General features: G+C 39.0%; 1 long non-coding RNA gene across 1 annotated transcript; it reads left to right on the forward strand.

Moving 5' to 3' along the window:
* Positions 1-859: 859 nt before the first annotated feature.
* LOC122811431 lies at positions 860-22,857 on the forward strand. Its single transcript, XR_006366257.1, has 3 exons — positions 860-1,062; positions 1,165-1,275; positions 22,673-22,857. It is a non-coding gene; the product is annotated as an uncharacterized LOC122811431 (long non-coding RNA).
* Positions 22,858-25,314: the final 2,457 nt, after the last annotated feature.

Here is a 25,314-nt window from a genome sequence, read left to right on the forward strand (position 1 = left end):
GAATACACTTTACTTATAGTGAAGAAAGTTGAGTAGTTCATTGTAGCAACCAGTAGGTGGTACTGTTGTTGAACATGAAATAGTATAATCAAAGAATTTTAAAGGGCCAGATAGAATTTAGGAAAATGGCAAGGTGTCTTTGAAGTGAACTGATTGGTTTACTCCATGGGTTAACATACAAGATGAGACAAAATAAAAAGGACAGCACCATCTCATTCATATGTTTACTGCGTGAAACCCTAAATGCATGCTGTTATTCATTTTCCATATACTATTTGTGTGTGAGGATTTTGCCTTGCCATTTCAAGCATATAAACGGTTGCAATTTATTTTAACCCCTAATATGTGACATGTATATTTTGAGTTTCCCAGGTTTGTGTTACACATGTGTAAAAGCAGCAATACACTAGCCTGGGTGTTGCTCCTCACTAATTCTGCAAATAATCCTGCCCAAGAACATTTATTTTGGAACTTCAGAAATAAAGAAAAATAAACAAAATACAGAACTGCTAATGTGTTTGGAGAAAATATGAAACAGCATAACATTTCTTTATGGAAAAAATGTTAAATGATTTAATATTTAAGAGCAAATCAACTTGCATTTTATAAATGTGTTGTCAGATTTGGATCAGTTTACATTTCTCAAGTGTTGTAGGGTTTGGTCCTATGCAGGTATTCATGACTTGATGTATCAAGGACTGGACTGCACAAAATCTTTAACGTTCATTTACACAGCTACTCCACACCCATCTTGCAGTCATGGTTATTTATTGTGTCATTATTTCCTGTTGCTATGGAAAAATGCTTTTCTGAAGGCAGTACAAATACTATTTCCCATGGCAGTGCAAACCCTGTTTACACCACAGGACGAAGATCATGAGCTTGGTTTCCAGGGAGGTCGAGTTTTGTTTACTATACAATTCTTCACATCAAGCTACGAGGCTGTATCTGATAGGGACAATGAATTCCAGCACTGGGTTTGTTTGGTGGTTATAAATGTTTTAGCAGTAAAAAAAATGTTTTGAGTGAATTATTCAAGCTCATTGGAAAATTAATAATTAGGTACATTGGAAGAACATCTGTAACATTACCTAGAGAAGTTTTCTTCAAAATTTGTTTTAAAGACTTTTGACTAGATATGTTTCTTTATTCTTTTTGTAAAAGTATAGTGTGAAGTTTCACTGCAGTAGCACATTGCTGAAGTGACTGAAGCCACTGAGTTCCACTTTGAGCACCTCTGAATATGCAAGGCCTGTGGAGAAGGAACAATCTAAGGTACACTCGCTGCTGAGTTATGGTAACTTTATGCAGACACTCCACTCTGCATGACACTGAATGCTTCTGAGTTCATTATGTTGCTTATATTGTTCAAAGAAGAAACCAGCTTTTGATGTAAATTACTGAAGCACTGCTTTCCTTCACGCATAACTAGTTCTGCTGTCAACACTTCTTCCACTGCACTGCCACTTTGCAAATTAGAAGAACCACTGATGTGTAAAGGGCAAATATTATGTTTTTCAAAAAAAATGCAAAACTCATCTGAGACTTGGGGAAAGTTCAGATTATTATGTAATGCAGTTTCAAGCTGTATAATTATGAGCACAGGAACAGTGGGTCTCAAATATAATTAGTTTGGAAAATAAATGCCCCGTACCATTCTGAATGCAGAGACATTCATGATCTACATCTTCTTTACACTACTTCAGGTGTTTCAGGTTTGCTTACTATATGCTACAGACTCCCACATCTGCTTATCACCCCCTAAGTCTAAGGTATTTATGGTTTACTCTTGCATTACCCAGCATGAAAAATAAATACAGCAACTCCCATTTGTACCAATATGTTTACTTACTTCTGGATATGAAACATGAACAATTATGTCACATTCATCACATGTGGTATAAATCTGAGAAACTGATACCTTTCAAAAATAAATAAGAACTGTAATGAGCAAGGATATGAGGTACATTTGCTTTAATGTTGTTTTCCTTTGCAAACAGAACAATGTATTACAACAAGCAGGCGCTTCCTAAAACAGTAAATTGAGCTGCTGTAATATTCAACATTTATTGAAGGTTGTTATTTAGACTCTGCTCTAGGATTGTTTCAGATTTGCTTAACAGGAAAAAAAAAGCTTTGTCAAGTTTTAGTTCAGTCATGCAACCCTTTGTTACTTGTTTAACTAGCTGGCTCCTTTGCGTCATTTGCAAATAATCTTACTTATTCATGCTAATGAACTCTAAAGCACTTATCTAAACAAAACACCATGATTATAAAAACAAAATGAAAAAAGACAAGCATTATTCCAAATCAGACACATTACATGCCATTTCATTCATTGTGGAATCTGACACAATAAAGAAGTTAGTGGATGTATCCAGTATCTAAAACTCATTAGGTTCACACAGATGTAATTTTCTTCCCCACTTAGGCTTCTCCTATAGTCCCTCAGTTATCAGCTATGGCAATCCTGCCTCTGCATTTATCAGTATATTCAGCTGGAAGGTATACTTCTAGGCCACATTTCCACTTAACAGTTTTTATATTATAGACATTTTGTTACCCTCCTAAACCTTTATACAAGAACACAGGGCCATACTGCTTTGTTAAATGAGCAAACTGTTCTAGAACTACCGTATTGCTCTCGCATGTGGGTTTTCTAGCTTACTCACCATTATGGTAATGAAAAACTGCTCCAGATAAGGCCAAGGTGACCAACGGTCCTAGTTTTGCCAGAACAGTCCCAGTTTGGAAGTTTCTGTCCCGGAATCCCAAACATTGTGTTTGGGACACAGAAATGACCCAGTTTAGACCACTCAGTCTGAATAGTGATTTGGTTTCTCAGGGTGGCCAGTCTCCCTGCTTTCCCATCCTAAGCAGCTCTGGGGACTTTGTGATTTTTCAGGGATGCCATTGGGTATGGGGTAAGGTTGGATGCCTTTGCCCTGGCAGGAGCCTTCCAGGCCGTGCCGCCATTAGTCAGTCATTCCCTCAAGCACTTCTGTTGTGGGGGGTTCTGCTTAACCCCACTTACCCAGGTAGGAGCTCTCCAGGCCCTACACCCATCTGCCTGGTGCTCCCATACTGATTTCAGTCAGGGCCAAACCCTACAGTCCTCCCCTTCAACCTGGCCAAGAGACCTTCCCCAGCTGCATTCCCCCCCATGTCGGGGGACTCCGCCGCCTGCAGGTCTCCTGTAGGTTGCCAAATTGTGCCAGATCACTCATGCCCTCGGACTCTCTCAGGGGAGCTTCCCTCCGATCCTGTCCGCTCCTCCAGAACTCCCCTCGGCCACTGAGGGGCAGATCTACTCTCATGAAGGCTTCAAAGTCCCTATGCTTTACCATCCAGAGCAGCTCTGGGGTCTGAGATTTTTCAAGGATGCTGTCAGTTATGGGGTGAAGTTGGATGCCTTCACCCCGGCAGGAGCTCTCCAGGCCCCTCTGCCATCCACCCTGGTGCTTCATCAAGGACTTACATCATGAGGAGCTCTGCCTGACCCCAATCACCCAGGCAGGAGCTCTCCAGGCCCCACCACTGTCTGCCAGTTGCTCCCTTAAGGAATTCCATCATGGGGGGACTGTGTCTAACCCCACTCACCCAGCAGGAGCTCTCCAGGCCCTGCTGCTGTCTGCCCTAGCATCCCTTAAATACTTCATTTGTGGGAGCTCTGCCTGACCCCCCTCACACAAGCAGGAGCTTGCCCAGCCCTGCCACTATCTGCCTCTCTCCCCCTTCCAGACTTCCGTCCCAGAGGGGGCATGGTCTGTATCCCTTCATCTGTGTGAGAGATGTCCTGTACCAGCCACTTTCCACCACTCTCTCCCTTCCAGACTTCCATCGGGACTGACCCCCACTGGGGTTTCGCTTTTACCCAGGAGAGAGAGCTCTTTTCCAAGGTTACATATTTCCTAATTGCTGCCAAATCATGCAGTATCATGCATGATCTTGGAGCCTCTCAGGGGATCTTCCCAGCCCCATGGAACTCTGCTGGGCCATGAAGCCTTAGTCAGTCCCTCATCCAGACGTCCATGACACCGGTTCTCCACTTTGCCTTGCACCTAGAGCTTTCAAACTCACCGGGGAGATGGCCCTGGTCCCCCCCATCTCTGCACTTTTTGCTGCACACTTCAGTCTCTCACCCCCACTGTGCCAGGGGCAGATGAATGTTCATCGCTTCAAGCTCCCTGGCATGTGGCCTCTTGCCTCTTGGGTGGTGCTATTCACAAAGTGGCATCCCCACAGTGCCTGGTGAAGGACGGGAGGCCAACCTGCCTGCCCCAATGCGAGATGACATGGCTGAACTATCTCCACTCCCATGGGAGCTGGGAGAATGGGATTGCAGACCTGACTTCCCAGGATGGCCCTCTAGTATCCCAGTTTAGGTCCTGTAACAAAATGACAACCTTGGATAAGGCCTTCGTAAGATCTGCCACAGTACTGCTCACTAATACTGCACTTTGGCAGCACTGTGTCCCTCTTAAGTTTTCTTCCATCACAGTTCTTTAATATGAATGACAAACTCATTCACAGTTACCATCACAGAAACCCAACATACACTCGAGCTGGTATGTGCATGAAACAAGCATGTTTCAACCTGTTGTGAACACAGATGTAACTTCCAAGCTATTTCCTTTTGATCTTTCATATCTGAAATGTGATAAGGAGAAACCTCTTCATTCCCACTGTTCTGTGATTTCACTGTCACAAATAAAAAGATTGCAACAAAAAGGAAAACTGATGAAACAGGCCTTATGTTGAAACCCTATTCAGTGAACAGAAGATATTACACACACATACACACACACACACACACACACACACACACACACACACACACACACACACACACACACACACTTGCATTTACTATATCTGTATAAAGGATCACATATATTTAACACACCAACTGGTTAACAGCCATAATGACTGACCAACATAAATTAACAAATGCATAAATCCTGATTTTAACACAAATGTTATTCTCTGTTTTTGTTTACTTTTTCTTGTGCTGCGGTTCATTTATTATTGCATACATGCTATGATAACAAGTCTGTCAAGTACACTTTCAATGTACTACTAACGCAATATCTCACGTGATGGCAGGAAGGCTGCATTTGAGTACAGTCTCAAGCTTTCCTACTTATAATGTCTGCATTTTTAGAGAAATAGTTCCGGGGTATGCTTTGGCATCATGATAGATGATCTTCTGACACCAACCACATTGTCTTATTACGATAAAGTATCATTATTAGGCACGTAACTATATGGAATCTGGCAGGAGCTTAATTTTTATACAACACTTACACAAAATGAGAATCTTGTTTTGTTGCCCAGCTTCTTTTTTATTGGTATGCATTTATCTTACAATAAGAAGTTCTACCATCTCTAGTAGCAGGCTGCTGCATGAGATCACAGCTGTGCAAGTTGGAACTTGGAATTTGTTCACTGGGGTAGAGCATTGATTCTACAGGGCCATCATTTGTTAACCCCTGCAGGATGATTTGTTTTCCCCATCCCTGTGTGACTGTGGAGTTAGTATATATAAATTGGGGGGGGGGCATGGGGAGTTGCAGGGATGCCTGTTCCCCTGCAAAAAAAAGCCTTTAACCTCTTGTCACTCATGACTTTCTGGTGGGTATGTTGCTCAACAAGCATGATGTGAGAATGCTGTGGGTGGGTTGCGTCAGCTTTTTATACATGACCCTTGTTCTCTATGAGAAGTAGTTTGCCTTTGACATGTTAAAGACTGTCCTCAATCCAGATTGCACATGACACCCCCCCACCCTGCTCTTTAGTTCTTCAGCGCAATACAACCCATCCAACATTCCACAAGGGGTGCTTCGTACCCTAATCATGTTGTCTCTTTATCTGCTCTGCTGTATGCATCCTTCCTTCCATCATTACTTATTAAACTTTCCACTACAAACACCTAACTATTATATGCCCAGAGATGGTTATGAGGCTGTCGGCCCAAAAGCCATTTTAAGCTTAGCTAAGCTTACTCCAAATTTACTAAAATATTGCTGGCGTGTCAATTCCCCAAGGAATAATACAGTTATGATATAGGCTTGTACATATCAAGCATTCGTAGGCTGACCCTTTGCACTGGGACATAGGTGTCAAACTAGGGTAAATTTATGATTTCCCATTCATTGGTCTAAGCTACATTTGAATAGGGTTAGAGATGAGCTTTGCTTTATATGTATGGGAAGTCTGACTCAAAGATTACCCCTTCTCTGGAACACATATCTGTCCCTCCAACATGTCAGCTTTATAGCACAGATGAGGTTTGGCCCTTAGAACAGGTCATTTTCATGATATTTGGTTTGCTTGTTGTTTTGCAGATGCGCAGCAAATCCATTAGTGTGGGATCAGGGGATGCCTTGTAGGCTATTCATAAATCACCACGCAGCACTTCGTGTGAGAATAGGGATAGGGCTTTGAGACAGTCTGCATTGGACTTGTTGTTTGCTCCCTGTATTGTCAGTAACCTCTGTGGTCTCTTGAGCTGTTGCAGGTGCCTGGTCAGGAACATCTGTAAGGGTGCCATAATCTTACTTATTAGTTGTGCAGTGTAGAATGTTTTTTATTACAGCAGTAGACAAGTGATGGCCAAAGGTCATGTTACTGTTGACATGCGTTCCCAGATCTCTAACCCCTAGTTCTACTTTCAGGGGTGTATTATCAATGTGGTAGTTTCCAGGGGTGACTGTCCTCCCTATTATTATGCATTCTTTTGCAGAGTTTTAGTCCATAGCACTGCACCAGTTGTTTTACACATATTATGCATGTATCATGCTAATATCCTTTAAAATGCAACAGCTAAATCCACCCAAGGTAATTTATGCGAAAGAAAATTGTTTGCTGCCATCCAACTTGGTGTCATCACCTAAACTAAGTTAGTTACTTTTACATTCTCATCACATTTTGACTTATTTCCAAGCATATATCAATTTCTCTACAATAATGGATGTTCCTACTCTGTCTGCAGAACTGGCCCTTCTACCCCCTTAATTGGTGCTGTATTAATTATGTTTTCATAACTGGTCCTCTTGACGTCCCTCTGGTAAATAGGTTTTGCTTTGACACTGCTATAGTCCTTTGATGCAGCCCCAGCATTGACTCATTGTCCCACTACTATTTACTCCCATCTACCTTTCAGGAGTGGTCCTCCATAACAAAGCATGCAGTGCTTACAACTACCTGGCTATTTACACTTTGTGCATTCTTTCACCTGTCTAATGAAGCTATCATCCCGAGACATTTCTAGAGATATTCATATCATCACAAAACCAGTTTATGTACCTTTCCAAAATAAGAGAAATATGTGATCTGTATATGGCAAAATGTGCAGTGCGTCTGCTGAATCTGATGGCAGTCCTCTGCTTTCTCCTGTTAAATTAATCAATGCTCATATCAGATGCATATACACTGCCTCTTATCAGATATTCAATGACCAAAGTTCATAATCAGTGAAAATGCCCACACAAGCCAATAACGCCATCGATAAAACAACCTTAAGAGCTGACCCAGTAGTTAGGGTTCTGGGAACATATATAGCCAGTAATCTCAAAATCAAAGTAAACTTTATTGTCATTCAGAAATCACACAAGTGCAAAAACTGAATGAAATTCCACGAATCTGGCCTTTGACCAACACGTAGCCAAGATAGTAGGAAAGTCATTCTATGTTGCCCAACTTATAAGTAAGGGTATGGCATCCAGGTCCAAGAAAGTTATAGTACCACTTTTCTCAACCCTTATCCGACCCACAATTGAATACAATGCTTCCTTCAGCAGGTATCTGACCAGGCATTTGCAACAGTTGGAACACCCAAAGAGATTCCTCACCAGGAGAATCCAGGGCATTACCACACTATCCTACATAGATTGCCTTAAGGCCCTATCTCTATACTGTTTTGTCTCCTACAGGTTACTAAGAGGCAATCAATGTCTGGCATATAAGGTATCCTCAGATCCAGTCCTGATGAACCTTTTGCACATCTGTTAAAATAAAGAGCACTAAAAACGCTAGAGCAAAGTATTTAAACTTTGGATGTGACATAAATATAATGTGCTGGCAAGATCAATATGTGTCTCAAAGGACCCCTGTGCTATAGAATAGGCTCCCCATCCATGTAAAGCAGAGTTCATCCCTGACCCTATTCAAACAGAACCTTGATCACTGGATGGGAAATCATAAATTCACCCCTGGTCTGATCCCTATGTCTCTAATGGACAGAGGCAGAGAGCAAGTAAATATTAGCTAACATAACTCCCCCAACAAACTCCTTAGCAACCCCCAAATTAACATACCCCTCCTAATAGACATCATGGGGACACAGTTGGGTTGGGTTACATGGCTAGGTGGTCATTCACCTAGTATATACCTATAAAACTATTTTTCCAATGCCCACGCAAGCATTTTGCACACAGAGGAACTCTCATGATCCCCCCCCCAAAAAACACCATGAATTGACTATACCTCATAGTTGCAGACAGCCCTGTGCAGCTGCTCCAAACAGACATGATTCACGCTTTCTTATCTCTGAGTTGATGCCCTTACCTTGCAGTTATATATCACTCATTACACTTGTAGGCACACTGCAACCTGAAGATTCTAGATCCTTAGATTCTTACTGTCTAAGAAGTCAATAAATAGTGGGGTGGTATCAGTAGGTTGAAAGGTGGTAATAGTGGCGGTACTGTCCAAGAATGCAGCATATCATACCCCAAGATGGTGAGACTCATGTCAGTAGGAAAAGAAAATTAAGAAAATGCTGATAAGCCTTGTAGTGAAATGTCCGCGTGTCAGCAACCTGCAACGCTGAAATCGTCATGCATTCACTGAGAAAAGATGATGCCACACAAACCTCATAGGTATTGCATGTTTTGGATCGGCAGAAAGACTCTACTAGTCCTGCCATATGTAAAGGTTAGAGGAAAGATAGTGTTATCTGAGTCCAGTGATACTCCAAACAGGTAGCCGGGAGGTCACCCTGTCCAGTGATACTCCAAACCGGTAGCTGGGAGGTCACCCTGTCCAGTGATACTCCAAACCGGTAGCTGGGTAGTCTTGGAATTATGCTTTGTTCCATCATTTATTTGGACAGACATCATTGATTTGCCGTGGAAGGAATTACAGGAGCCAAAGGCTGACATGCTACCTGAGGGGGGGGGGATTAACTGCTGACATGATGGATAGACTGGGAGGAAGGAACCAGTTGGCACCATATCAGAATGGGATAGTTTGACAGTGGAATATATTTCTAGCAAAGTGAGAGCAACCTGAGAGTTCTTAGCACCCTTCAGGTCATATGGGGAATTGTGAGGGAGCTTTGTTCATTTATACAGAAAAAGAAACATTAAATGGAGCTTAAAAGTTGGAGCTGTGTTTATCCCAACATAGTTATATCTAATGCCTCAGCATGCACATACATCCTAGGAGCTAGCTCTGATTGTTTACAGGTTACAGAGGAGTACTCAGGGGGCTCGGAATACTGCCAGACTGGATGATGTAGCATGTGTGGACTCCAGTTGCATTGCATCCAGGTGGAAAAAGAGCTGAGGACTCATCAATGCCAAGGTGGTGTGTCGGTGGGGGATTGGGGGGTGGGCTGTTGTCAAATGCAAGTGGATGTTTGGCACAGTGTTGATACATTGGCATTTTTATGCGCAATGACTAATGGGGGTCAAATCTTTGGAAAGGATTAGCATTTAAAAATCACAAACCATCACTGCAGCATATGACTATGACGTCTGTGTATATCTTTAGATTTGTTGATCTTTAGGAATACAAGGAGCCAAGAACAGAATGGCTTTCTGACTGAGTTTACTGCTTAAACCTTTACTTTTTTGTACAGTAAATGGCATTTGTCAGTGATTCATTTTTTTTTTTTTTTTTGCTAGGTTTACAATTTGTGCTTGATCTTTAAGTTATTGTTTTAATAAACAGGAATCAAAATGTGTGCTAAAAAGGGCTTTGCATAAATATTATTTCCTTATTTATTTATTTTATTACTTCAGAGCATAATTTTCAAAGCAGGAATTTTTTGACTGTGCTTTAGCTTTAGAAGTTTTCTACTAGAAACTTTGGAGCTTTAAATCATATTCCTTTTGTTTCTTGTCTTCAGACATTATAATCTGACAGGTAGAGCAACTCGTGGGTGTTGCTAATTTGCCCCTGTGTGGGGGTAGATTGGCTACTAGTTGCACAAGTCATCATGCTTCAAGTTTTTTATTTTACCTTGCCAGTAACACCACCCCATACACCACAGATGTACTACAATCTCAAGGCTTGAGATCACAAGACACTGCAACGCTGCAATATATCATACTAATCTTTGGATGTTCTGTCCTGTGGGAATTTAAGTAAGCAGCTGATGCAGTTTATTCAAGCACTCCAAAGTGAATGCAACAACAGTAAAAGCCATTCTTTTCCAACATAGGATAAGAAAAGCCACATACTTAGATATTTCTGTCTCTTCTATCAAGCACTGCAACAAAAAAGGCCCCTGTTAAACCCTTGTCAGTGGTGATACAGGCAGGAACTATGAATGCATACCACTGGGCTGCCCTTAAGGTTAACAGTTTGTAATGCTTTTTTATATAGTTACATGATTTAAATTTATCCAGGGATCATTTTAATCAATGGCCTTATGCTATTTTCTACAAATTGGCCTGACAAAACAAAATTTTACATCTCCCATTTGGCCTCCTTTAATTCCCTTTTAGAGTGGTAGTCCTTATAACCAGCAATGATTTCTGCCATTTCTTTAATAGCTGATTATGAAAACAGAGCTAGACCTTGGATGGGTTTTGTGAAAAAACTCTGTCAGCACTATGGAAACTTGCTTTGCAAACCTGATGGCATGGAACAGAGTTCTGGGTAGACCGCTTGACTGCTTGGGGGTCAGATGTAAGGACTAACCTGAAGCAATGGTTTGGTGGATCACTAACAACTACCCCTGCACACAGCATTGCCAGCATCATTCTTTAGCTCATTTGGAGAGACCATTCTTCTGGGTATCTGTCATGGGGTACTATGACCAGGGAGGTCACTCAGTGCACAATTTAGAGGTGGGGGTTGCACATTGACTGTTGACAGTGGCAGCTCCAGGATCCATTTTTTACAAGAGATGACACACACATCATCTGGCTGCCGGGGCATGGCACATACCATATCCTCTGGGTGAAAGCCCTTTTATACAATTAGTTAAGAATTTTGGACATTCTATGGATCTAGATGTTCTGTAACACAGTTTTATGGCTTATTATTTAAAGAAAATTACTTGGTAATTATTTTTATTGTCAACTAGAAGAATTATGTACATGCTGAAAAAACATTACGTTACAAGACCATTTATCCATCCTTGGGTGTTATTGATAATAGAACATAAGGGTATGCAATATTTAAACTGCAGACAAAAGTGAGATCTGGATTTATCTCAATATTTAAAATTTTCCTTCACAATTATTTTTCTTTAACTTCCCACTTTGCTCTGCGACACCCTTTTCAATAATTTCTCCTCCTAACCATTTCCTATTCCTAAGTCCTCCCTTTAGTGTGTTCACCATTCTGCCAGCTTCTTGTCAATTCCACTGATATCAGTACATTGAACAAGCACTCTAACAAAAGTATGTTTATGAAAATTGTCTGTATATGGACATATTCCTGGTTATAAATACTGAACCACTATTTAGCAGTATATTCACCTGTAAATATGACTCATTATACATTCAATTATTGTTATGCAACTCCTGCTGTATATACTCTCTACAGTACATTACCCTGTTGTTTATGCTTCTATAATTCTAGCAGTTGTGACTCTCTGTACAACTAACCATGCTATTTTTGTTTGCCAAACTTGTGTATTTTCTAAATTATCAGACCTGGAATCTCCAGGATTATTCTGGCTACTGTTATTTTGTGCCTGTAGCCCTAGCCCTAGTTCTAGTTGAACACAGTTATTGAACCAGTTCATTTACTTAATTAGCAAAAAGTAAATTAAATAAATGTTTACCAGGAACTGTAAATATACATTTAATCTGTGTCTCAGAGTCAGAATCAAATAGCACAATGTGAAAATAGATGGAGAGTAGTGACACACAGGATGGAGTTGATTCAGACACATACGTAACAAGGTTGCTCTATCTGGAAACAAATTAGTAATCAGCATAATATCATATGGAATCTATAATGAGATGTAAATGAGAAGCATTTTGATAATGAGATCAATTATGAATACACATGAGGATAAACGACATGACAGAGCAAAATGTATAAAAATTATGTGATGAGTTGTGTTGGGCAGTAAGACATAGACATAGAGAGACATTGCCAGTGACATACTGTGCACAAATATGCTAACAGTAAAATCTGCATTAGCTGCGCAGCATATGTTAGGGGCCATTCTCATAGCCACTGTCTGTGATGGTGCATGTCAGTGCCCTCTGTGATGCAGATTCAGCTGTCCACACCTAACATACCATCACCACCACAAGAGGAACATAGTTGAATAGTATTGTGTGGTCAGAGGCACCATGTGTGAGCTTGCAGACATGTGCCATCCTCAAACAGGAGCTCCTCAGATGCATGGAATACCACTCCCTATGGGCACTAAGCTGTTCTGCTGCAGTACATATGGTTCCCACAAACTGCAGAGGACAGAAGCAACCCTACATGGCCATTATATGTTATTATCCCCTTCTCTGAGGTCTGAGGAGCCATTGATTGCACCCTCATTGTTATCAAGGCCACGTATGGCCTACATGGTGACCAGTATGTCAGCTGGAAGGGCTTCCACTTCACCAATCGTCAGGTTGTCTGCAACACACTGTGTCTTATATACAATGAGTGTGTGCACAATCCAGGCAGTTCCCATGATTTCCATATCTGGCACATGTGACATATACCAATGAATTGTACATGGTGACTTCCCACATGGACATTTTATTGGCAATGCCAGATACCCCCTACAGCCTTGGCTCATGATACCAATATTGAACACAAAGAGCATGGATGAGATGACATACAAGCCTGCACTATCATAGACCCACAACATTGCTGAGTATGTGTTCGGATTGTTGAAAGTCCACTGCCTAGATTATTTTGGTGGCATGCCACTATATGCTTTAGAGACCTGCAGTAAGATATTTGATGTCTGTGTAACGCTACACAACGTAGTGGCATGTAGACAGCAAAAGCAGGGGGTCACCATTTGGGGACCAGTCAGACCTGAACCTGCAGCAGAGGAGGTGCTGAGTGGGGAGATGTCAGATGAACTAGTTTCAGGGGGAAGCCCACAGGAGGCAGATGAAGGCGCAATATGCAGTGGCACTGGTAAAGAGGTGGCATCTGGGCTGGTTATGGCTACAACTATAAACTGAGACTTCTTTCTGCTGAAGATTCTACATTCTGATCATCTGGGACAAGTATAACATAAATACAACTTTTGTATACTAACTTAACACACAACACGTCAATCTAAAAAAACTTTGGTGAATGCCTTGAAAGGGCATTACAACAAACATTTTCAGAAAGAAATAAGAAAAGCCTGTATCCTAATGAAAAAAAAAACTAGTAAAAACCAATAAAAACAGCAACAGCATTTTAAATGAAACCAATTAAAAACAGGAATAGAATTTTAAAAGAAAAAATGCAAACCCCTTTCATTTACAAATAAAACACTACTTCTCAGTCACATGGCTATGCTCTTACTCCACTCCTGGCTAAGCTTCCACTCCAGCTTATCTATCCAAACCCTATCAGTCTAACTCTTCTACCAGTTGTCTGCATCTTTACACTTATTCTTACCTCTAAATCTGGATTTCAACATTGGCCTCTAGCTACTCTTACAGCCTGCAATTTCTTTACTTCTGCACAACAGTGGATGAACCTCTTGCTGGGAGAATGATATCAATGGTGAAAGAGAAGGTCAAGTTGCTGTGGGATGGAGTTTTTCACACATGGATTGGACCATCAGGAGGAGAATTACATGGCTGTGGCACCAGCACACAAAATGCTGTAATGTATCCACAGGAAGAGGGACACCAGAAAAAAAAGAAATTGTTAATGCTTCCACACTGTTGTGCCCTGGTCAAGCCATACCTTGAGTATTATGTGCAGTTCTAGAGGTCATACAAGGGGAATGTCATTAGGTGGGTGCAACAAGTCCACAAAAAAGGCAACAGAAGGCTTCATAAAATGGATGTGAAAGGGTAAGACCAGGGAGTACAAGAGCAAGACTTCTTCTGATAAGAGGCCAGAATAAATGGAGAGATATGATATGGGTACACAAAATTAAGCTGGCAAGATGTCAACGTGCCACCATGAGTAGAAATGACAGAAGAAAAAAGGGGGCATAGACAACAGATTATATAGTCCAAATATTTATTGTTTTTATAAAACTGCTTCTTCACAAAGAGATAGAGAGAGACCATGGAATAGACTCCTGAATTGGGTGGTATTCAGTGAATCCAGAAAAGCATCAAAGAGGGTACAGGACAGAGGGAGAAAAGCAGTTGTGAAAAGAATGGATAAGAAGTAGGTAGAATGTCAATTATAGTTAAAATGTAGACTAAATAGGCTAATTGTCTCACTTTATGATCAAACAAATGTAGTATAATAATCCAGTGGAACATCTCAGCTGATTGATTATTATTACTGGTATTTTAGAATTTTCCAAAAATCTCTACTATAAAGCGCAAGAAAGACAAACCAAAACAGTCGATTTAGCATAGTTGATTTTAATAGTCACTTTCGTAATCCCAACCGCATCAGAATAATGGCAAGACATAAAACACTTCACACATATACACATTTCAAAAGCTTATCAAACAATAACAAAAAGAACGAGTCATACTGAAACACTTAAAAACTTGATTAAAACAGATGTTATGTGCTGGGTTTTAACCCTTTAGCACCCTTGCAACTTACGTTGTTTAAAAAAACACTTTAATATTTATTGAGTCATTTAAGCAAGGAAATGATTCAGCCCCTAACTTAATTTGCCATTCTGTTTTCATTTTTTTCCACTTCCTTTCAAAAATCACCACCTGTTTTGTCTTTAAGCACTTGTTCCAATACAGTAAAAGTGAACTTTCGACATTTAACACATAAAACAAAATGTGTGTACAAAGCATTGTTATTATCTTTTGACCTTGATTGCATATGCATGTTCCCTTATTTTCTCCCTGAGACTTCCTGTGGTCATCCCAACATAAAAATTGGAACAGCCCAAATATAGGGCTATATAAACTAACCCTACTGTTCCACAATGAAATCTACCTGGAATTCTGATATTATAAGAAACATGTTACAGCAAAATGTATGGACCCTCATGAATAAATCTGCAGGCATTATAGCCATTGTATTTGTATGTGCCCCAGCTCTTGTTACTAATGAGGGGCTGGACCTTGGTATTCTCATTTTCCAACACACTCTTAATGCTAACATTTTTCTTGAATTCAAAATTAGGACCCTCTCCAAACATGTTGAAAAGTTCCTGATTACCAGAGAATATTTTCCAGTTATTTCTCAATATTTGTTATATACCAAATGCATCTACTGACATGTCTAAATTATATTGGGGGATCTGTCTATTTTCAGATGTTGTACTGTTCCCAATTTTATTTTTGTGTTTACTGAATCCATACACTAAAATGGGGTCAAATAATTCTTGTCTTTTAAAATGAATTTCTTCAGATGTTTTCTCCAGAAATTCTTTTTGATGGCCTCTGGCCTGAAAAAGGGAAACAATAAATTTAATTTCTTCTTGAAAATGTTCTTCCTCACTAACCATTCTCGAGGCCTGAATAAATTGGCCTCTGGGTATGTTACACTTAATGAAATCTGGATAATTACTCAAATAATTACTCAAACTATGGAGATAGCCATTTGAAACAGTACTTTTCCTATGTATTTTACTAATAGGTTTCTTATTAGGCTCATTCAATAATAAGTGTATATCCACAAAAAGTTATTTCTTCACCATCGTCCCCAGCTGCAAACTGTAAAAATGGACAACCTGAATTGAAATAATCACAAAAATCAGAGTGTCTGCATTTGCCCTCTATAAAAAGAACAAATCGTCCACAAATCTCTGGTAAAAACTATTTTTTCATACCCCTGAATGGTGGGTAGTATCTCTCTCTCTGTCTCTCCCAGCAGCCTAACACTAGGCTAGCTTAGGCTGGGGCAACAGTGGCCCCCATAACGACCCCCCTTTATCTGTTGATAATATTTATCATGAAAGAAAATTATTTGACAATAATATTTCTAACAAAGTACAATACAAATTAATTGATGCAATATCCATCTTGGTATATTTTGTAAGATACAGCTTATATATTCCACTCCTCCTTCATCTGGAATAGAAGTGAAAAGGGAAGCTATATCCACTGTAAACATGTAGTTGTTAGAATCCTGATACTGATGGTCCATCCTAAAAGTTCTAATAGCACCCAGGAAGTCCTAGGAATCTTGTACACATGATGGGAGTTGTGGGTTAAAAACTGAATCTATAAACAGATGTACCCTCAGTAATGCAATCCAGTGCAGAATCTATAGGGGTAAAAGGGGGTGGGGGTGGTTCCTGGTGTTTTTATGTATTTTGGATATTCCAAAAATGATCCCAATGTGGGGCTGTTCAACATTCAAAAAACTGTATAGTTTACACTGTATCTCACCTTTCATAAACATATCATGCAATCAAAAATGGAGATATTGCTGACTTTCAGTAATGTCTTAAAGAGACACTTCTCTATATTCTTCGTCATTAGACAGCATCTTTTCCACAGAAGAATAATATTGTTCAAACCCCATAATCACCATCCCAGTCCCCTTGTCCGCCTTCATAAATCTCAATGCTTTGTGCTGCTGTAACTCTCTCAAAGCTCTACTTTTTCCATGTTCACATTCAAATAAGTTTTTTTTTCTTCACCACTGCCAAGCTTGTTTCAGTTATTGTGAGTATTTTAGAATTTCCCTTTATTCACTGAATGTAACTACTTGCTAGGTTACTTCCTGTCACTTAGGACAAGGAAGCAACAGATTTCTCTGAACATTTTTATTTAGGGAAACGTCTGCATGAAATATGGATAACATAGCCATTCCAACAAAATAAAAAGCTGAAGCAAGGAGAAGAGAATTATGTGCAAATACAGTGAATACAATCAATAACAGCAATTATTTGAAAATGCTTAAAATAGATTACTATCGTTCTTTCCAGTCTTGAATACATCTTTTAAACTTTTGAATATGACAGCATTAAGAAATGTTCTTACTGTACTGACAAAATGATCAGTAGATATTCAGTGGAAGGTGTCCTATACAGTTGTAATATACATTATTTTACTAAAGCAGAAGGTATAATTATGATTACTTTATTTTCCTTGAGAAATTTAGAACTGAAAAAAACTCTTGTCAGAGTATGACACCAGTGAAAATTCTGGACAATAAATGTAAGACTTTTACATTTATCATTTTGATAGTTTCACAGAGGTATAACAGATTCACAGACCCAAAGCATAGGGAAATGTTCGCTAAGTATAACATATTTGCAAAACTCATACACATACCCCACATTTACCCTTCCATGAGGGAAAATAAGTGGTTAATTTGGTAGCAGTTACATGTATTACACAGTACCATAAACGGTGTTAAACACAACTTCCAGAAAGGAATTGCAGACAAAGATTGTTTCCACAGTTCATTCAGAAGTGGATTTATGTGACAGGAGGTGCAAGTTTGAAACAACACAGAAGAATAAAAGAAAGCATCAGAGAACTTTATGTCAAATAAATAATTATTTGATTTAGAATCTGATTTAGAAATATGATATTTCTACCAGATCTATATTACATTGTCAACTGGTCACATCATTGACACATAAAACAATGAACCTGGAATAGTGAACAACCAAAACTGTGAAACTCAAAAAAGGCTTAAACATATCTTTTGCAGGAGCCAACCCCCCCATGCACCCCTTCCCCAATGTCAGTTATATATAAACTCTAAGATCACACTACAGCTGAGAAAGGACAAAACCCATTCCCTATTGTACCATAGTCATGGATGTTCACTGCAGGACAAAACCCATTCCCTATTGTACCATAGTCATGATGTCACTGCAGGACAAAACCCATTCCCTATTGTACCATAGTCATGATGTCACTGCAGGACAAAACCCATTCCCTATTGTACCATAGTCATGATGTCACTGCAGGACAAAACCCATTCCCTATTGTACCATAGTCATGATGTCACTGCAGGACAAAACCCATTCCCTATTGTACCATAGTCATGATGTCACTGCAGGACAAAACCCATTCCCTATTGTACCATAGTCATGATGTCACTGCAGGACAAAACCCATTCCCTATTGTACCATAGTCATGATGTCACTGCAGGACAAAACCCATTCCCTATTGTACCATAGTCATGATGTCACTGCAGGACAAAACCCATTCCCTATTGTACCATAGTCATGATGTCACTGCAGGACAAAACCCATTCCCTATTGTACCATAGTCATGATGTCACTGCAGGACAAAACCCATTCCCTATTGTACCATAGTCATGGATGTTCACTGCAGGACAAAACCCATTCCCTATTGTACCATAGTCATGATGTCACTGCAGGACAAAACCCATTCCCTATTGTACCATAGTCATGATGTCACTGCAGGACAAAACCCATTCCCTATTGTACCATAGTCATGATGTCACTGCAGGACAAAACCCATTCCCTATTGTACCATAGTCATGATGTCACTGCAGGACAAAACCCATTCCCTATTGTACCATAGTCATGATGTCACTGCAGGACAAAACCCATTCCCTATTGTACCATAGTCATGATGTCACTGCAGGACAAAACCCATTCCCTATTGTACCATAGTCATGGATGTTCACTGCAGGACAAAACCCATTCCCTATTGTACCATAGTCATGATGTCACTGCAGGACAAAACCCATTCCCTATTGTACCATAGTCATGATGTCACTGCAGGACAAAACCCATTCCCTATTGTACCATAGTCATGATGTCACTGCAGGACAAAACCCATTCCCTATTGTACCATAGTCATGATGTCACTGCAGGACAAAACCCATTCCCTATTGTACCATAGTCATGGATGTTCACTGCAGGACAAAACCCATTCCCTATTGTACCATAGTCATGATGTCACTGCAGGACAAAACCCATTCCCTATTGTTCACTGCTTCGGGTTCAATATTTTGAGAGCTGACAATGTGGTCAGCTGACAATTCCAGGTAGACCCATTCTCCGCTAGGGTTTGTCACATTGCCTTGGACTTATACAATAGTAGATTAATCTTTTGGAAATGTGTTGGTCTGATTATTGCAATTTCCAGTGCATGGAATACCTTCATACTGACTTTTGAAATGACAGAATTGCTGCATATTTTAGAAAAAACGTCACACTAGGAACAGTATACTCTTTCTATATAAAATGTCCATATACTGAGCTTTTAGAAAACATGTATCTGGTGTGAAAAAAGAAAAGGATCTCATTTGCGGCTTTAATAGTCAACTCCCTAAGTGTTATTTTATCAATTCTAGCTGTTAAAGTTGTTGATATTTTAGAACTTACTGAAAGCCAGCTTATTCAGACTAACACCTCAACTTCTGTACTTTCGCACTGAGTGGTAGTAAATTTAAGCTAACAAAAATCCTTCTACACAACCCCCCATAAGATGGATTGTGTTCCTGTACCGCTTTCTAATTATGTATTCCAACTCTGAGATTGCAATATCATGGAGAAAGGAGAAAAGTCTCAACTCTATCTATGAAGAACTGTCACCTTTTATCCATGAAAATGTGTTCCACTTAGTATGTTACTTAACCACTGGACCACTCAAAAAGAAGTTAATTACCTTCTACTTGATGAGTTGGTCACTGATTTAATGGACTTAGATGGCAGTAGAGCCTGACAGATTGTCCAGAAGACTCCAAATTTATGTTTGAAACATTTGAGTTTAAATAAAAAAATGCATCACGGGAGGTGTGGACATAGACCATAAAAGATTAGACTACCTTGTAAAAAATCACCAAAATGACTAAACAAAGAACTAGTCAATTCCCATGTGATGTCAGTCCAGATAGTATTCCAAGTTATTTCCCACTTTAGAAGAATGTACTACTGTGGTAAAAGTAGGTTTCCACACTGTTACATGACATGGTTTACTACATTAAGCCTCTGTACCTGAAAAAATATATTTAATGGAAGTTTTATCACCAAAGTCATCATCATTACTACATTAATGCTACTTTCATCAGCACCTTTCTTCATCAAGTAAAGCCACAGATGAATAAATGACAGTTGTTGTACAATTACTGCTCTTCTCCTTTGAGCTGACTGAGGGTGTATTTTCAGGATGTTGGATGGTGACATACTGCATTTCTTCCTGAGATCTCTGTGTATTAGGAAACAAAAGATGTTATGTAAGTCACATAGAATGGAATAGGAAAATTAACTTATTTATTGATCTAAGATGCACCTTTAAGACTGTTGAGTAGAGAATAGTCTACTACTCAAAATCTTTCCCACTTCAGGGAGCAGTTAAATGGTTCTCCAATTACTTCCATATCATGAACGTCCAAGTTATCTAAGGAGCTGCTACAGCAGGTATCAGTGCCATTTCATTCAGTGTATATTACGGCTCAGTACTAGGCCCATTAGTGTTTCCATATTCATAAATAACTTGCCAAAGTCTTTACCAGAAGTTAACAGCCTACTTTATGCTGATGATGATCTGATTACTAAACCACATCAAACAACAAATGGCCTAGAGCTAACACTGCAAAGAGATTCCAATATACTGTAGAGCTGGTTAGCTTCATAGAGCCAAATAATTAAATTATCAAGTCCTCAATGATGTTATGGTGCCTTGCCACCAACCTTGTTATTACAATCAGTAACCCTATCAGTATCCCCTATAGCAGAGGGTGCAAAGTAATTTGGGCATATGCTTAGATCAGCAACTCTCAGTCGGCTATCATACAGAAAACACAGTGGAGAAACAAAGTCTTATCCCAACTCAGATATGCCCACATACTGCCTACAAACTGTCTAACATGTTCACATTACACTTTATAAGTACAACAGGATCAAATGTATTGATGCATATATTAGAGAATGCCCTACAATTAATACCATTAAATTCTTCCTGTAACATCAATGCTTCAAGACTCCAAAATAAGTTCTTTAGATTTATATATCTACCCTACTCCCCAGAAGAAGTGTTGCTAAATAACAAACACAAACTGGCTCTGTATTATAGCCAGATCTCTCTGCTTTTCAACTCATTTACCTTTAAACTACTCTACTCTGGCTACTCTTCCTACTCCACATATAAATAATCTTAAGATCCAACTTCCTTCATACTCTCGTCTCTGCAAAGGCCTGGGAGCACTCGTGTTGCTTAGACCCAGTTTCAACCAGCTCATTACCATTTTCTTAAATATTTGTTAACCAGGTAAGTGGACTTTTCCAAAGAATTTATTTTAGCCATGACAGTCAAATACAATACATTGTATGGATCTGTGATGATATAATTTAAGAACTGATTCATTATAATTACTTATTTAGACAGTTACACAGTTACTGAAATGATTCCTGCGTAATTTTGCAGGTGAAATTAAATTACTGACTGTATTAGGTGTCAACTACAATATTGTCATATTTATATATTTGCTTAGTTAACTTGTGAATATAGTGTTTTTTTTTCAAATAGTAGCAAATATTACATGATCTACATGGGTGGTAGCTGGCTTAATCTAGATATTCATTTAGATATTGCTTTGGAAGCAGAGGCAACTGTAAGTATCCTTTAAGTGTGATACCAGTTATTTTTTCTCGGAAGATAGATTATTCTGTTTCTTTTCTAAGTTGTTGTGGCAAATGGTTCCAAAGTGCAGGCAATAAGTTACAGAAGATGTTTTCATCAATGGACTCAGCAAATTGTGATCTACACAGAGTGGATAAGTTATCAGCGCAATCCATAAGGAAACAAGGGATGGATTTAATATCAACTTGTTTGAGAAAAAGTGGTAGTAATGATTACAAAAAGTCTGAGTTTTAATGATGATGGGTGGATTAGACAGTTATTGGGAAGCAATCAAATTTTCGGAGGGTTACACAGTGGTGTCCATGTTTAAGAGAAATTTTAATGTAATGGCAGATTTTGTTAATTGTTGTTTGCAGAATTTTTATATTATTACTTGAATTAAAAGCAGTTATTGAGAGGGCAAATTGTGCTCAAGGTATTTATTGTAAGACCTCTTCCTGGATTTACTGGTAAGATGCTAGGAGATGACAGACTATGCTTTCAGGTGGATATTTACTTAATCTGTTATGAACCAGTGAGAAATCTTTCTATAAAGTTATACCTGGCTCTGTGAACTCAATAACTCAAAACAATTAGTAACTGCAAATTATACCCGTTTCTTTTGAAATCTACACAAACAATATCTAGTTGTAATGTAGAAATATATTTGCTTTCATGACAATGGCTTAGTATATAACCATTATCTTATCCCAGGACCTATTGACTTTCTACTTAATTATCTCTTCTAAATTTGCCACTTGTAATTAACTTTATTTTTTTTTCTCTTTTGAAATATTATTCTGCCTCTTTTACAGCATCCACATTTTGGCTTAGAAGATTAAGAAGCTGTTAAGGAGTAGTTTCCTGTTGTCCAATGCCGCAAGGCTCGATTCCCTCAGCCTCCATTGGCTGTTTAACTCTAAGCAAGTTACTTAACCAGACACTGCTTCCAGGCTGAGTATGAGAAACATCCATGGAGATCATCACTCTACCCCAGAAATCAAATATATATAAATAAATAAATACAAACCTTAATGTAAATGTTGATTTTAAGCATGTCTTTTCATTACCTAATATATATACAGATATATATATATATATATAGATATAGATATACATATATACGTGTGTGTGTTTCCTTTGAACATTTTCTACTATGATTTATGGTATCTCTGATATTAGTATTTAATATGTATGCCTTATGACATGGCCCATGGCTGAAATCGGTCTTTTGACAATTTCCCTTACCTGATTAATGAATGTAATAAATAAAGTAAATAAGTAACTCTGTTCTTTACATATAAACTAAAATTACAAAATATATTCTGCTATCATGTCTGTGCCAAAAACAATGGAGGGGGGCAAAGACCTAAAATTGGGGCTGGATTTTAAATATTGCTCTTAGAAATTTGACAGAATAACATTTTTACATTTGCACGCAATTTCTGAAAAGATACAGAGTTTGAAACTTAAAATGATTGTCATTATTTATTGACTTCAACCCTCAAACATTTGCCAGAAAGCCACACAGTTTTGGAGGAACAGACAAAAAATATTAGGCAAAAATCAAGATATTCTGTGAAATTCTGGATAGTTGAAAGGTATGGCTTAGAGACTCATAGGTCCAACACTTTGGAAAGTATCATTCAGGTATTTCCTTGGAGAAAGCAGAGTTCCTCTTCAGAAAGGTCTCTGTTGCTGCAAATAGCTAATCTCTAAAAGGCTGTTCAGTGTATCTTGTCTTCAGAACAGAAGATATTTAACTTCAATGCAATATAAAATGGTGAAGGTATTCTTATTTATATAAACAAGGTGCCTGCTAACAAGAAGGGGATCCATTTATAAAATTCAAATATATATATATATAAAGTGCTTTGGCCAGAAAAGTGGTTCTGTTGAAATGTTTTTTAAGCTAGTAGATCATGAGGAAATTATGGAAAATGTGTCCATTTGCTTATCGCCTGCTGTAGTTTGGATCCTTGTCCCACCAGACTGCATTTTAGTTATCTGAAGTTCCTGGACCCATTACTCTCCAAAATTTGCCAAATGTCTCTGATCTATTTTTTCCAGCTTTGAAGAAAGTGCTAGAAAGTCTACTATTAAAGAGGCTTGTACTAGAATTCGACAATCTGCACAACTAAAGTTCAATTTTTAATCTCAAAGTTTTTGAGAAGATTATTTTTTATTTTTTTATTTATAGTTTTTGACTGGTTAGTCCCATTAGGCCAACAGCCTCTTTTCAGGGGAACCCAAGATGGTATTCATGCTGACTAGGGGACATTTGGCTAGGAAACCAGAGAACTTCCCCTACTTTTGTTGAGAAGTGCTCTGGCATCTTTCACATCCAGCTGAGCTGCCACAAACTCAGACAGATGGAGCATTGGTTTAAAATCTCATCTGAAATACAGCACACACAGGAGTGCACTCCTCTTATGCTGCAGTATAGTGTCAGTACTAGAAAATTAATCCAACTACCTGGTGTGACACTTAAACCCACAGCCTTCTACAATAATGGCTAGTGTACTGCCTGCTGAGTTACTGAGACTCCATATTGAAAAAGTGGTGACTTTGCAGCAGAAAATGCATGTTTTATCCTCTGACCTGTTTAGTAAGATGTCTGTAGAGACACAGTACCAGTAATTCTCTTATGATAGCACTTTGTGGCCTCTTCGTGGCAAAGGTATGAAGGATTGGGAAAACAAAAGTCCACATGTCAACAGAAATGGATCTACTTTGAGTGTGTGATAAATGGAAATGCATATGCCATACCAGTGTATGTCATTTGTACAAACTGCAAAAATGGATTTTTGTGACCTCATTTTTCAGCACCCCTCTCCTTCCACTAGCACTGTGGAAGGGGCTTCACTATTCCACCTATGAAGCTAGTGAGCTTAGTTCTTGGATTTTTCCCAGGCCCCAGTCAGTGTACAGTTTGGGGTGCAATCTATAAAGTCATGTCAGGACTAAGCACATGTCTGCCATTTGCCATCAGGTCACTGCCCCTGCCTGTGAATATCTGAATATGACCAAAGTTCTGCATATAAAAAGGCTGTGGATAAGGCTACATTAGTATAATAGCCCAAGAGCTCCATACAGGTAGTGACTAACTAATATCTGCTATTGGCAGCCATTAACATTTATGATCACTGTCTCATGTTTGGGAATAATACTGTTGCAACATGAAGGTATTTCATGATGCACTCTGCATATGAATTACATTATACATGTGGTGCTTTATTTTTACTAAAACCATTGTGCTGAAGTAGAAAGCAGACTTATGGCATGTTGAGACACAGCTCAGCAACATAAACAGTACTAGCCTAACATGTAAAAATGCACATCAGCAACAGCAGGTTATTCCCTCTTCATCCTCTGCTAAGGTAGAACAGACATGATCCTGCCAGATCTAAAGGTATTTATGCTAACAAATACCTAGTGTACCTAGAGGGTTTATTCC

This window comes from Protopterus annectens, chromosome 9.part0, assembly GCF_019279795.1.
Source record: "Protopterus annectens isolate FY-2018-M chromosome 9.part0, PAN1.0, whole genome shotgun sequence".
Classification (NCBI taxonomy): domain Eukaryota; kingdom Metazoa; phylum Chordata; order Ceratodontiformes; family Protopteridae; genus Protopterus; species Protopterus annectens.